Below are 16,420 nucleotides of genomic sequence, written 5' to 3' on the forward strand. Positions count from 1 at the left end.
TAATCAAGTTATTTACTTTATCTACTTGTTCGTTAGTTGGTGACAGAATAGCTCTTTCTTTAAACCAAGATATTGTCTTATAACTTATGTTATCAATGTCGTAGACATTGTGTAGACATTGTTGACTAACTCTTGGATGTTGTCTATCAAAACACAAAGGTTTTCTAGGTTAATCCTTCCCTCACTTTGTGTTAATTCTCCATTGCCAACTTTTAGCAGCATCTCTGGACATAGCCTGTTCTCACGTGAAGATGACGAAATCCTCATATTAGTTTTAAGCTCTAATTTATTGACATACGACTAAAGGTGGGATCTTTTTAGCGAAGCATTTATTTCGTCAGCACGTGTTCCTCGAGTCACAACTGGTAGGATTTGACGGAAATCTCCTGAGAACAGAATTGTATATCCACCCATAGGTGCATTTTTGTTGCGCAAATCGCGCATTGTCCTATCCAGTGCTTCCACAGACGTCTTGTTTGACATGGTAGCTTCGTCCCAGACTATTAATGAGCAGTCACGCATCAATTTTCCTGTATTGCTCTGTCTAGAAACACTACAGACGCTGTTATCATCATCGGTGGCGATTTTCAGCGGGTGCTTCATTGTAGAGTGTGTGGTTCGGCCTCTTTCCAAAAGACTCTTTCCAAAAGAGTAGCGGCAATGCCGGATGACGCAACAGCTAACGCAATTTTTCCGGTAGATCTCAATTACTAATTACTGCTGTAATATCTTGAAAAATATTGTTTTTAATTATATGCTGTAAAGAGCCATATACATAGATCTATATGAAAACAACAATGTATTTAAGGTATTTAATTGGATAAGGATTAATGTTGTACCCATTTGTTGAAATCGCTTCGAAAATAAGCTATTAGTTGTCGTAAAAAGTAAATGACAAAAAATGTTATTGTATGGAATTGATAGCAAACTAAACGCGCTCCGAATCAATAAAAACTATTCAAAAACTGTATTTTAATTATGTGCGATTTACTAATATAGAACCTGAAAATAGCGTTTTATTTCGCTGTAAAATTGTATGTACATATAATTACATGGAATTCAGTACATACATAGATACATATGTACATATGTCCGAAATGAAATAATGCGAGCGATTCGTAAATACATACATACATACGTCACCATACGATGTAATTCAACATTAATGAGGTTTGGTGAGATTATCGCTTAACGCCTGTTGCTTCATTCGGTTGACAGCGAACACACACACAAACAGCTTTTTTTGGAAAAAGAGCTGCTTTTGTTTAAACAATTTTGGTTAAATAACAAATAAATCAATTATTTTTTTTGATGCAGAACGAAAGTAAATATTTCAAAGTTAAACTTCAAGAAAGTTTCATTTTAATTGGTTGATTCGTTTATGATTTATGGCCGTGAAAACAAAAAAATTATGTTTTTTTGCCACATTTTGACCGATTGCCACGCCCCCTTTATATATTTCTTCACATTATATAGATATAAACCTTCCTCTTCAATCAATCTATCTTTAAAAAAAAACCGCATCAAAATCCGTTGCGTAGTTTTAAAGATTTAAGCGTATAAGGGGACATAGGGACAGAAAAAGCGACTTTGTTTTATAATATGTAGTGATATCCGTCCAGAAAGCAAAACGCGCATACACACATAGATATGCATATAATTACGCATACAAACTTTCAACTAACGGAGAATATGTGCATATAAAACTGCGAATCGAATAAATGAGTGATTTAGAAAATTTCATTAGTAATTATAGTTTAGCGCAATCGTGAAAGACGTGTCGTGTATGCAGTACATCGTCCCATATTTGACTCAGGTTCAAGTCCCTTAGGTGTTTTTCTTTGTTTGATATTTTTATTTAATTTTTTGTATTTGGTTTAATTAGAATTGTTTTAAAATAGTGTATTCAGGTTTTTCTAATACCTGTTATTTAGAAATTTATTTTCTATATAACATTATTCATACTTCATTTGAATTAATTTATATGTAAAACAGCCATAAAGGTAATCATATGAATATGCATTCCTATATTTAATCTCTTCAGTCAAATCTGAGCTACTTACATACACATATTGATGAGAAAATATTCTAATATCCATGGATACATCCAGAAAGCCAAACGCGTATACACGCTTATGTATATAAATACCTATATACAAACCTTCAACGAACACAAAATGTATGCATATAAAAAGCAACAACTGCGACCGTCTTCTTGCCCGTCATTGAAAAGATGGGATATGTATACCCTATGAGCAAAAAGAACCGGGAAGGTGTTGACTGTTTTCTTCGATTGCCAAGGCTTAGTCCACCATGTAATGAGAGATGCTGTTTATTGCAAACGGCCGGAAATGTGAGCAAACAATTCTTGGATTTTGCGTGATGATAACGCGCCATCGCACCGATCAAAGAGATCAAAGAGAATACGACGAAGGAGCTGAAGGCCATGTCGGCCTACCGGGGCTGTTTGGAGGACTGGGTTAAACGTTGGCACATGTGTGTTGCTTCAGACGGGTCATATTTTAAAGGAGACAATATAAATTTGCCTGAAATTTAACTCTGTTATGTTTTATTTAAACATTCCCGGTACTTTTTGATCATAGGGTACATATATGCGGCTTTGCGGACAGAAATATGTGATTCGCTGGAATTGTTCAAGGAATCTAAGTCGCATTAACTCGCGACTGTCGAACAGTTCGAAGACATATTTACATACATATAAGGGTGCATACATACATACGGAGCCGCGGTCACTCGACATGACAAAAATTCAAGATTTATCAAATATTGGCAAATAATTTCACGCGAAATATTCCAATATTGACTATTTTCGAATGGTCGCGAAAATTGGAATATGGGCGGCTCGTTTTATGAATGAAATTGAAATATGAGCTCGAACTTATGAATGAACTTTTTGTTTTTGTTCTAAATTGTTCAGCGCCGTCGCTGATAGAATCATGTATTTTATTTTTGTAGTCGCTAGGCTTAGATTTTAGCTTCGGGCGACATGCGCATGTGAGGTATGTGTTTTTGTTGTGTTCTAGAACATTTTAGAATGTGTGGTGGCAAAGCGGTCATCGCGTTGCGCTTGCTGTTGCTTTTGCGTCTATCAAAGTATTGTGTTTTTGTAAGTACAATATTAGGAATATCGACTGGTGAAAGACAAAAGTACACGGAAGCAGGAAGGGAGCGCTGTGCTCGCGCATATATGTATGCATGAATGTATGAACGTGCATGGATGTAGTAACATTTGAATACAATTATTTTGTAGGAAGTTTATATGTATGTATGTATATATGCTAGGACATAAAGTGGGTATATATACATACATAGAGCAGAATTGTTTTTGCACTTGTTAGGAAGAAACTTGTTCACTAGTGCGTATGTGTATTTGATTTCTTGTAAGAATGTGATGTGCTGTGACATGCGTACATACATAAGTCAAGGTTATTGGGCATACATGCATATGTACATGCATATGTATGAAAGGAAGATGATGTTCTTGCGCTTGTGCATTATTGTTGCAAATCCTAACAAAATTAAGATTATTCAGGAACTAACAGGAACCAAAAACTGAAAGGCAATTAAAAGGGTTCCTTGGACTCACGGGATATTATAGAAAATTTGTAAAGGATTATGCTAAAGTAGCACAGTAGCACACAGTAAAAATAAACACCAACGATCCGATGTATGTGGAAGCTTTTCAGTATCAAAAACTTTTGATTATTTCACATCCGGTTTTAAGATACCCAAAATTCGAAAAAAAATTTATTTTGACAACAGACGCATCAAATTATGCCATTGGAGCCGTCCTTTCACAAGAAGGACATCCAACCTGTTTTATATCCAGAACCCTAAACAATCACGAACGTAATTATTCTGCCACAGACAAAGAATTTCTGGCCGTAGTATGGAGCGTCAAGTACCTAAGACCCTATCTTTATGGCAGAAAATTCAAAATTGGTACGGACCATCAACCAAATAAATTCCTTCACTCAAAATATAAAGGTAAGGATATGTCTCCGAGACATCAACGCTGGCTCTTGAAACTAGGTGAATACGACTTTGACATAGAATACATAAAAGGAAAAGATAATAGGGTTGCGGATTTTTTGAGTAGGTTAGAAAGACTTAATGAGGTAGACGAACAGGAAGACTTGTACAATACAAAAAGTGTTAAAACAATAACCAATATAGAAGATGACAATATATCTAATGCAACAGCCCATTCAGCAAAGGAAGAATTACAGGATCATTTTAGCATTAAGGAAGAAATCGTCAATAAAAATAGTACACAGATCATAATAACAAATAACAAAGTGGAAGAAATGAAGATTATACATAATAAAAAAATCATTTTTATGTCCGAAGCAGATTTCAATAAACTGGAAGAAATATTTAAGTAATATATTACAAAAGGAACAACAGGGATCTATGCGGAAGTTTCAGATCACAGCTTTAATAAAGTACAGGAGAAGCTTATTGAAATCTATTCGAAGGACAGTCAGGTAAAATTTATTAAATGTACATTGTACATTTTTCATTCATAAATGACAATGTTCAATTTTCAAAATAAAAAAAAAGTTTAAAAAAATATTGATTAGTTTTTTTTTTTATAGCCGATTCAAAAAGCAAAATTTATATGGCCCAGTCTGTAGATCAATATTTGAGCCGCATTTTATATACTGTCAAACGTTTTTTTCATGGCTAGCGACACACAAGTTGAGAAACTCCAAAAAATGCAAAACAGAGCTATGCGATTCATTTTGAATAAACGTTATAAGCAGGGCAAGTTACCTTATTATCTTAGCGATAATCTTAGATACATAAACGAAACCCGTTCATATTTACTCAGAAAGAGAAAGTAATAGTTTTAGACTAGCACTGTTTAGAATAGAAGTTGATAAGAAAAATATATTCTATAAAGGATTAAAATGTTTTAACGAGCTGCCAACTCAAAAAAAAAATCTGTTAACAGGATCACTTTCAAGAGCCTGCTATTTAATAACTGTAGAACCAGAGAATGTTAATGCAATGAGAAGGAGCAAATGTTAAATGAGCTTTTTTCGAGTACTAAATAATTTGTAGATTCATATTAACGAATTTTCAAATTCAACTTTCCTCACTAGTGGGGGATATATTTGATATTTTATATTGTAATATATTTACCACGCAAGTGGAGGATTTCTATATTTACTTACCACGCTAGGATAGGAATTCAGATTTTTTCTGCGTTTACCAAACTACTAAGGAATTTCATAAGATTTACTAAGGAAATCGACTTATTTCATGCCCACAGCGAAGCGAATAAATTTGCGATTAAGAAGGCCGCGCGGCAGTTAATTTGTGGTGCAGAAGCTAAAGTCGGCGGAATTATTTGTTTTGTTTTTTGGCACGTATTTAATTCAGGTTCAAGTCCTGAAGTCATATTTTTTTCCTTGAACATTTTTTTTTTTTAAATTTATACCAGGAAAGTTTGGTAAAATTTTTGAGTTTATTTTAATTAAAATTTCTTTAAAATACTGTTTTTTTTTTGTATTTTATAAAGGGAAATTTCTTTTCGGTATAAAATAGTTCATACTGGATATGACCTGATTTTTATATACATCAATCAACACAGGAAATAAGTACATATGTCTTTAATCTCTTTCATTAAATCCAAATTATATTGATGAGAAAATATCATTCTAACTAGCAACCCGCCCAGCTTCGCACGAGTATAAAATATATACCCTATGTCACTCACTGAAAAAATGATTAAAATCGATCCAGTAGTTTTGGCTTATTCATTATTGCCCGTGGCCCGCACGCGTTAAATTTGGAGTAAAACAATTCTCCTTTCTTTATAGCATGAAGATTTCCTGCTATCTTTGGGATATCTAAATTCATACCCTACATTTTTGCATATTAACTTTTTGCATTTTTACATATGTATTTATTTTATTTTTACAACAATTACTATATTACAGAATGCCTTTATATACAACGTTCATAGCGTTCTTGTCATTAGACAATACAAACATGTTTTCTCTAGAGGTTACTCTTGAAAGAGCGACATACAGTTGGCCATGTGAAAAACAGTCAACACTCAAATCTAAGCCTGCAACGTTGAAGGTTTGACCCTGAGATTTATTAATGGTCATTGCAAAAGATGTCTTTACCGGAAATTGTAAGCGTTTAAATTGGAATGGTAGATCCGATGGTATCAGAGGGATTCGGGGAATCAATACATCTTCTCCGGTACCACATCCTGTGAGTATTGTGCACTCTATTATGAAAGTTTTCAGTGATTTTACCATCAAACGCGTGCCATTGCAAAGTTTAGGTGGACTTAGGTTTCTTAATAAAATAACAGGACAACCTATTTTCAGCTCCATTTTCAAAGACGGTTTCAAAGAACTTAGAAATTCTATAGGAAATTGAACAGCTTCTTCCAAATCGAGAATAGTATCGACCGAGTAGTATATTTTCGTCGGCGCATCAACCTTTGAAATAATCAAGTTATTTACTTTATCTACTTGTTCGTTAGTTGGTGACAGAATAGCTCTTTCTTTAAACCAAGATATTGTCTTATAACTTATGTTATCAATGTCGTAGACATTGTGTAGACATTGTTGACTAACTCTTGGATGTTGTCTATCAAAACACAAAGGTTTTCTAGGTTAATCCTTCCCTCACTTTGTGTTAATTCTCCATTGCCAACTTTTAGCAGCATCTCTGGACATAGCCTGTTCTCACGTGAAGATGACGAAATCCTCATATTAGTTTTAAGCTCTAATTTATTGACATACGACTAAAGGTGGGATCTTTTTAGCGAAGCATTTATTTCGTCAGCACGTGTTCCTCGAGTCACAACTGGTAGGATTTGACGGAAATCTCCTGAGAACAGAATTGTATATCCACCCATAGGTGCATTTTTGTTGCGCAAATCGCGCATTGTCCTATCCAGTGCTTCCACAGACGTCTTGTTTGACATGGTAGCTTCGTCCCAGACTATTAATGAGCAGTCACGCATCAATTTTCCTGTATTGCTCTGTCTAGAAACACTACAGACGCTGTTATCATCATCGGTGGCGATTTTCAGCGGGTGCTTCATTGTAGAGTGTGTGGTTCGGCCTCTTTCCAAAAGACTCTTTCCAAAAGAGTAGCGGCAATGCCGGATGACGCAACAGCTAACGCAATTTTTCCGGTAGATCTCAATTACTAATTACTGCTGTAATATCTTGAAAAATATTGTTTTTAATTATATGCTGTAAAGAGCCATATACATAGATCTATATGAAAACAACAATGTATTTAAGGTATTTAATTGGATAAGGATTAATGTTGTACCCATTTGTTGAAATCGCTTCGAAAATAAGCTATTAGTTGTCGTAAAAAGTAAATGACAAAAAATGTTATTGTATGGAATTGATAGCAAACTAAACGCGCTCCGAATCAATAAAAACTATTCAAAAACTGTATTTTAATTATGTGCGATTTACTAATATAGAACCTGAAAATAGCGTTTTATTTCGCTGTAAAATTGTATGTACATATAATTACATGGAATTCAGTACATACATAGATACATATGTACATATGTCCGAAATGAAATAATGCGAGCGATTCGTAAATACATACATACATACGTCACCATACGATGTAATTCAACATTAATGAGGTTTGGTGAGATTATCGCTTAACGCCTGTTGCTTCATTCGGTTGACAGCGAACACACACACAAACAGCTTTTTTTGGAAAAAGAGCTGCTTTTGTTTAAACAATTTTGGTTAAATAACAAATAAATCAATTATTTTTTTTGATGCAGAACGAAAGTAAATATTTCAAAGTTAAACTTCAAGAAAGTTTCATTTTAATTGGTTGATTCGTTTATGATTTATGGCCGTGAAAACAAAAAAATTATGTTTTTTTGCCACATTTTGACCGATTGCCACGCCCCCTTTATATATTTCTTCACATTATATAGATATAAACCTTCCTCTTCAATCAATCTATCTTTAAAAAAAAACCGCATCAAAATCCGTTGCGTAGTTTTAAAGATTTAAGCGTATAAGGGGACATAGGGACAGAAAAAGCGACTTTGTTTTATAATATGTAGTGATATCCGTCCAGAAAGCAAAACGCGCATACACACATAGATATGCATATAATTACGCATACAAACTTTCAACTAACGGAGAATATGTGCATATAAAACTGCGAATCGAATAAATGAGTGATTTAGAAAATTTCATTAGTAATTATAGTTTAGCGCAATCGTGAAAGACGTGTCGTGTATGCAGTACATCGTCCCATATTTGACTCAGGTTCAAGTCCCTTAGGTGTTTTTCTTTGTTTGATATTTTTATTTAATTTTTTGTATTTGGTTTAATTAGAATTGTTTTAAAATAGTGTATTCAGGTTTTTCTAATACCTGTTATTTAGAAATTTATTTTCTATATAACATTATTCATACTTCATTTGAATTAATTTATATGTAAAACAGCCATAAAGGTAATCATATGAATATGCATTCCTATATTTAATCTCTTCAGTCAAATCTGAGCTACTTACATACACATATTGATGAGAAAATATTCTAATATCCATGGATACATCCAGAAAGCCAAACGCGTATACACGCTTATGTATATAAATACCTATATACAAACCTTCAACGAACACAAAATGTATGCATATAAAAAGCAACAACTGCGACCGTCTTCTTGCCCGTCATTGAAAAGATGGGATATGTATACCCTATGAGCAAAAAGAACCGGGAAGGTGTTGACTGTTTTCTTCGATTGCCAAGGCTTAGTCCACCATGTAATGAGAGATGCTGTTTATTGCAAACGGCCGGAAATGTGAGCAAACAATTCTTGGATTTTGCGTGATGATAACGCGCCATCGCACCGATCAAAGAGATCAAAGAGAATACGACGAAGGAGCTGAAGGCCATGTCGGCCTACCGGGGCTGTTTGGAGGACTGGGTTAAACGTTGGCACATGTGTGTTGCTTCAGACGGGTCATATTTTAAATACAGACGGGTCATATTTACAATATAAATTTGCCTGAAATTTAACTCTGTTATGTTTTATTTAAACATTCCCGGTACTTTTTGATCATAGGGTACATATATGCGGCTTTGCGGACAGAAATATGTGATTCGCTGGAATTGTTCAAGGAATCTAAGTCGCATTAACTCGCGACTGTCGAACAGTTCGAAGACATATTTACATACATATAAGGGTGCATACATACATACGGAGCCGCGGTCACTCGACATGACAAAAATTCAAGATTTATCAAATATTGGCAAATAATTTCACGCGAAATATTCCAATATTGACTATTTTCGAATGGTCGCGAAAATTGGAATATGGGCGGCTCGTTTTATGAATGAAATTGAAATATGAGCTCGAACTTATGAATGAACTTTTTGTTTTTGTTCTAAATTGTTCAGCGCCGTCGCTGATAGAATCATGTATTTTATTTTTGTAGTCGCTAGGCTTAGATTTTAGCTTCGGGCGACATGCGCATGTGAGGTATGTGTTTTTGTTGTGTTCTAGAACATTTTAGAATGTGTGGTGGCAAAGCGGTCATCGCGTTGCGCTTGCTGTTGCTTTTGCGTCTATCAAAGTATTGTGTTTTTGTAAGTACAATATTAGGAATATCGACTGGTGAAAGACAAAAGTACACGGAAGCAGGAAGGGAGCGCTGTGCTCGCGCATATATGTATGCATGAATGTATGAACGTGCATGGATGTAGTAACATATGAATACAATTATTTTGTAGGAAGTTTAGAAGGCAAGTAGGTATATATGTATGTATGTATATATGCTAGGACATAAAGTGGGTATATATACATACATAGAGCAGAATTGTTTTTGCACTTGTTAGGAAGAAACTTGTTCACTAGTGCGTATGTGTATTTGATTTCTTGTAAGAATGTGATGTGCTGTGACATGCGTACATACATAAGTCAAGGTTATTGGGCATACATGCATATGTACATGCATATGTATGAAAGGAAGATGATGTTCTTGCGCTTGTGCATTATTGTTGCAAATCCTAACAAAATTAAGATTATTCAGGAACTAACAGGAACCAAAAACTGAAAGACAATTAAAAGGGTTCCTTGGACTCACGGGATATTATAGAAAATTTGTAAAGGATTATGCTAAAGTAGCACAGTAGCACACAGTAAAAATAAACACCAACGATCCGATGTATGTGGAAGCTTTTCAGTATCAAAAACTTTTGATTATTTCACATCCGGTTTTAAGATACCCAAAATTCGAAAAAAAATTTATTTTGACAACAGACACATCAAATTATGCCATTGGAGCCGTCCTTTCACAAGAAGGACATCCAACCTGTTTTATATCCAGAACCCTAAACAATCACGAACGTAATTATTCTGCCACAGACAAAGAATTTCTGGCCGTAGTATGGAGCGTCAAGTACCTAAGACCCTATCTTTATGGCAGAAAATTCAAAATTGGTACGGACCATCAACCAAATAAATTCCTTCACTCAAAATATAAAGGTAAGGATATGTCTCCGAGACATCAACGCTGGCTCTTGAAACTAGGTGAATACGACTTTGACATAGAATACATAAAAGGAAAAGATAATAGGGTTGCGGATTTTTTGAGTAGGTTAGAAAGACTTAATGAGGTAGACGAACAGGAAGACTTGTACAATACAAAAAGTGTTAAAACAATAACCAATATAGAAGATGACAATATATCTAATGCAACAGCCCATTCAGCAAAGGAAGAATTACAGGATCATTTTAGCATTAAGGAAGAAATCGTCAATAAAAATAGTACACAGATCATAATAACAAATAACAAAGTGGAAGAAATGAAGATTATACATAATAAAAAAATCATTTTTATGTCCGAAGCAGATTTCAATAAACTGGAAGAAATATTTAAGTAATATATTACAAAAGGAACAACAGGGATCTATGCGGAAGTTTCAGATCACAGCTTTAATAAAGTACAGGAGAAGCTTATTGAAATCTATTCGAAGGGCAGTCAGTTAAAATTTATTAAATGTACATTGTACATTTTTCATTCATAAATGACAATGTTCAATTTTCAAAATAAAAAAAAAGTTTAAAAAAATATTGATTAGTTTTTTTTTTTATAGCCGATTCAAAAAGCAAAATTTATATGGCCCAGTCTGTAGATCAATATTTGAGCCGCATTTTATATACTGTCAAACGTTTTTTTCATGGCTAGCGACACACAAGTTGAGAAACTCCAAAAAATGCAAAACAGAGCTATGCGATTCATTTTGAATAAACGTTATAAGCAGGGCAAGTTACCTTATTATCTTAGCGATAATCTTAGATACATAAACGAAACCCGTTCATATTTACTCAGAAAGAGAAAGTAATAGTTTTAGACTAGCACTGTTTAGAATAGAAGTTGATAAGAAAAATATATTCTATAAAGGATTAAAATGTTTTAACGAGCTGCCAACTCAAAAAAAAAATCTGTTAACAGGATCACTTTCAAGAGCCTGCTATTTAATCACTGTAGAACCAGAGAATGTTAATGCAATGAGAAGGAGCAAATGTTAAATGAGCTTTTTTCGAGTACTAAATAATTTGTAGATTCATATTAACGAATTTTCAAATTCAACTTTCCTCACTAGTGGGGGATATATTTTATATTTTATATTGTATTTACCACGCAAGTGGAGGATTTCTATATTTACTTACCACGCTAGGATAGGAATTCAGATTTTTTCTGCGTTTACCAAACTACTAAGGAATTTCATAAGATTTACTAAGGAAATCGACTTATTTCATGCCCACAGCGAAGCGAATAAATTTGCGATTAAGAAGGCCGCGCGGCAGTTAATTTGTGGTGCAGAAGCTAAAGTCGGCGGAATTATTCGTTTTGTTTTTTGGCACGTATTTAATTCAGGTTCAAGTCCTGAAGTCATATTTTTTTCCTTGAACATTTTTTTTTTTTAAATTTATACCAGGAAAGTTTGGTAAAATTTTTGAGTTTATTTTAATTAAAATTTCTTTAAAATACTGTTTTTTTTTGTATTTTATAAAGGGAAATTTCTTTTCGGTATAAAATAGTTCATACTGGATGTGACCTGATTTTTATATACATCAATCAACACAGGAAATAAGTACATATGTCTTTAATCTCTTTCATTAAATCCAAATTATATTGATGAGAAAATATCATTCTAACTAGCAACCCGCCCAGCTTCGCACGAGTATAAAATATATACCCTATGTCACTCACTGAAAAAATGATTAAAATCGATCCAGTAGTTTTGGCTTATTCATTATTGCCCGTGGCCCGCACGCGTTAAATTTGGAGTAAAACAATTCTCCTTTCTTTATAGCATGAAGATTTCCTGCTATCTTTGGGATATCTAAATTCATACCCTACATTTTTGCATATTAACTTTTTGCATTTTTACATATGTATTTATTTTATTTTTACAACAATTACTATATTACAGAATGCCTTTATATACAACGTTCATAGCGTTCTTGTCATTAGACAATACAAACATGTTTTCTCTAGAGGTTACTCTTGAAAGAGCGACATACAGTTGGCCATGTGAAAAACAGTCAACACTCAAATCTAAGCCTGCAACGTTGAAGGTTTGACCCTGAGATTTATTAATGGTCATTGCAAAAGATGTCTTTACCGGAAATTGTAAGCGTTTAAATTGGAATGGTAGATCCGATGGTATCAGAGGGATTCGGGGAATCAATACATCTTCTCCGGTACCACATCCTGTGAGTATTGTGCACTCTATTATGAAAGTTTTCAGTGATTTTACCATCAAACGCGTGCCATTGCAAAGTTTAGGTGGACTTAGGTTTCTTAATAAAATAACAGGACAACCTATTTTCAGCTCCATTTTCAAAGACGGTTTCAAAGAACTTAGAAATTCTATAGGAAATTGAACAGCTTCTTCCAAATCGAGAACAGTATCGACCGAGTAGTATATTTTCGTCGGCGCATCAACCTTTGAAATAATCAAGTTATTTACTTTATCTACTTGTTCGTTAGTTGGTGACAGAATAGCTCTTTCTTTAAACCACGATATTGTCTTATAACTTATGTTATCAATGTCGTAGACATTGTGTAGACATTGTTGACTAACTCTTGGATGTTGTCTATCAAAACACAAAGGTTTTCTAGGTTAATCCTTCCCTCACTTTGTGTTAATTCTCCATTGCCAACTTTTAGCAGCATCTCTGGACATAGCCTGTTCTCACGTGAAGATGACGAAATCCTCATATTAGTTTTAAGCTCTAATTTATTGACATACGACTAAAGGTGGGATCTTTTTAGCGAAGCATTTATTTCGTCAGCACGTGTTCCTCGAGTCACAACTGGTAGGATTTGACGGAAATCTCCTGAGAACAGAATTGTATATCCACCCATAGGTGCATTTTTGTTGCGCAAATCGCGCATTGTCCTATCCAGTGCTTCCACAGACGTCTTGTTTGACATGGTAGCTTCGTCCCAGACTATTAATGAGCAGTCACGCATCAATTTTCCTGTATTGCTCTGTCTAGAAACACTACAGACGCTGTTATCATCATCGGTGGCGATTTTCAGCGGGTGCTTCATTGTAGAGTGTGTGGTTCGGCCTCTTTCCAAAAGACTCTTTCCAAAAGAGTAGCGGCAATGCCGGATGACGCAACAGCTAACGCAATTTTTCCGGTAGATCTCAATTACTAATTACTGCTGTAATATCTTGAAAAATATTGTTTTTAATTATATGCTGTAAAGAGCCATATACATAGATCTATATGAAAACAACAATGTATTTAAGGTATTTAATTGGATAAGGATTAATGTTGTACCCATTTGTTGAAATCGCTTCGAAAATAAGCTATTAGTTGTCGTAAAAAGTAAATGACAAAAAATGTTATTGTATGGAATTGATAGCAAACTAAACGCGCTCCGAATCAATAAAAACTATTCAAAAACTGTATTTTAATTATGTGCGATTTACTAATATAGAACCTGAAAATAGCGTTTTATTTCGCTGTAAAATTGTATGTACATATAATTACATGGAATTCAGTACATACATAGATACATATGTACATATGTCCGAAATGAAATAATGCGAGCGATTCGTAAATACATACATACATACGTCACCATACGATGTAATTCAACATTAATGAGGTTTGGTGAGATTATCGCTTAACGCCTGTTGCTTCATTCGGTTGACAGCGAACACACACACAAACAGCTTTTTTTGGAAAAAGAGCTGCTTTTGTTTAAACAATTTTGGTTAAATAACAAATAAATCAATTATTTTTTTTGATGCAGAACGAAAGTAAATATTTCAAAGTTAAACTTCAAGAAAGTTTCATTTTAATTGGTTGATTCGTTTATGATTTATGGCCGTGAAAACAAAAAAATTATGTTTTTTTGCCACATTTTGACCGATTGCCACGCCCCCTTTATATATTTCTTCACATTATATAGATATAAACCTTCCTCTTCAATCAATCTATCTTTAAAAAAAAACCGCATCAAAATCCGTTGCGTAGTTTTAAAGATTTAAGCGTATAAGGGGACATAGGGACAGAAAAAGCGACTTTGTTTTATAATATGTAGTGATATCCGTCCAGAAAGCAAAACGCGCATACACACATAGATATGCATATAATTACGCATACAAACTTTCAACTAACGGAGAATATGTGCATATAAAACTGCGAATCGAATAAATGAGTGATTTAGAAAATTTCATTAGTAATTATAGTTTAGCGCAATCGTGAAAGACGTGTCGTGTATGCAGTACATCGTCCCATATTTGACTCAGGTTCAAGTCCCTTAGGTGTTTTTCTTTGTTTGATATTTTTATTTAATTTTTTGTATTTGGTTTAATTAGAATTGTTTTAAAATAGTGTATTCAGGTTTTTCTAATACCTGTTATTTAGAAATTTATTTTCTATATAACATTATTCATACTTCATTTGAATTAATTTATATGTAAAACAGCCATAAAGGTAATCATATGAATATGCATTCCTATATTTAATCTCTTCAGTCAAATCTGAGCTACTTACATACACATATTGATGAGAAAATATTCTAATATCCATGGATACATCCAGAAAGCCAAACGCGTATACACGCTTATGTATATAAATACCTATATACAAACCTTCAACGAACACAAAATGTATGCATATAAAAAGCAACAACTGCGACCGTCTTCTTGCCCGTCATTGAAAAGATGGGATATGTATACCCTATGAGCAAAAAGAACCGGGAAGGTGTTGACTGTTTTCTTCGATTGCCAGGGCTTAGTCCACCATGTAATGAGAGATGCTGTTTATTGCAAACGGCCGGAAATGTGAGCAAACAATTCTTGGATTTTGCGTGATGATAACGCGCCATCGCACCGATCAAAGAGATCAAAGAGAATACGACGAAGGAGCTGAAGGCCATGTCGGCCTACCGGGGCTGTTTGGAGGACTGGGTTAAACGTTGGCACATGTGTGTTGCTTCAGACGGGTCATATTTTAAAGGAGACAATATAAATTTGCCTGAAATTTAACTCTGTTATGTTTTATTTAAACATTCCCGGTACTTTTTGATCATAGGGTACATATATGCGGCTTTGCGGACAGAAATATGTGATTCGCTGGAATTGTTCAAGGAATCTAAGTCGCATTAACTCGCGACTGTCGAACAGTTCGAAGACATATTTACATACATATAAGGGTGCATACATACATACGGAGCCGCGGTCACTCGACATGACAAAAATTCAAGATTTATCAAATATTGGCAAATAATTTCACGCGAAATATTCCAATATTGACTATTTTCGAATGGTCGCGAAAATTGGAATATGCGCGGCTCGTTTTATGAATGAAATTGAAATATGAGCTCGAACTTATGAATGAACTTTTTGTTTTTGTTCTAAATTGTTCAGCGCCGTCGCTGATAGAATCATGTATTTTATTTTTGTAGTCGCTAGGCTTAGATTTTAGCTTCGGGCGACATGCGCATGTGAGGTATGTGTTTTTGTTGTGTTCTAGAACATTTTAGAATGTGTGGTGGCAAAGCGGTCATCGCGTTGCGCTTGCTGTTGCTTTTGCGTCTATCAAAGTATTGTGTTTTTGTAAGTACAATATTAGGAATATCGACTGGTGAAAGACAAAAGTACACGGAAGCAGGAAGGGAGCGCTGTGCTCGCGCATATATGTATGCATGAATGTATGAACGTGCATGGATGTAGTAACATATGAATACAATTATTTTGTAGGAAGTTTAGAAGGCAAGTAGGTATATATGTATGCATGTATATATGCTAGGACATAAAGTGGGTATATATACATACATAGAGCAGAATTGTTTTTGCACTTGTTAGGAAGAAACTTGTTCACTAGTGCGTATGTGTATT

Source organism: Anastrepha ludens, chromosome X (assembly GCF_028408465.1).
Source record: "Anastrepha ludens isolate Willacy chromosome X, idAnaLude1.1, whole genome shotgun sequence".
Classification (NCBI taxonomy): domain Eukaryota; kingdom Metazoa; phylum Arthropoda; class Insecta; order Diptera; family Tephritidae; genus Anastrepha; species Anastrepha ludens.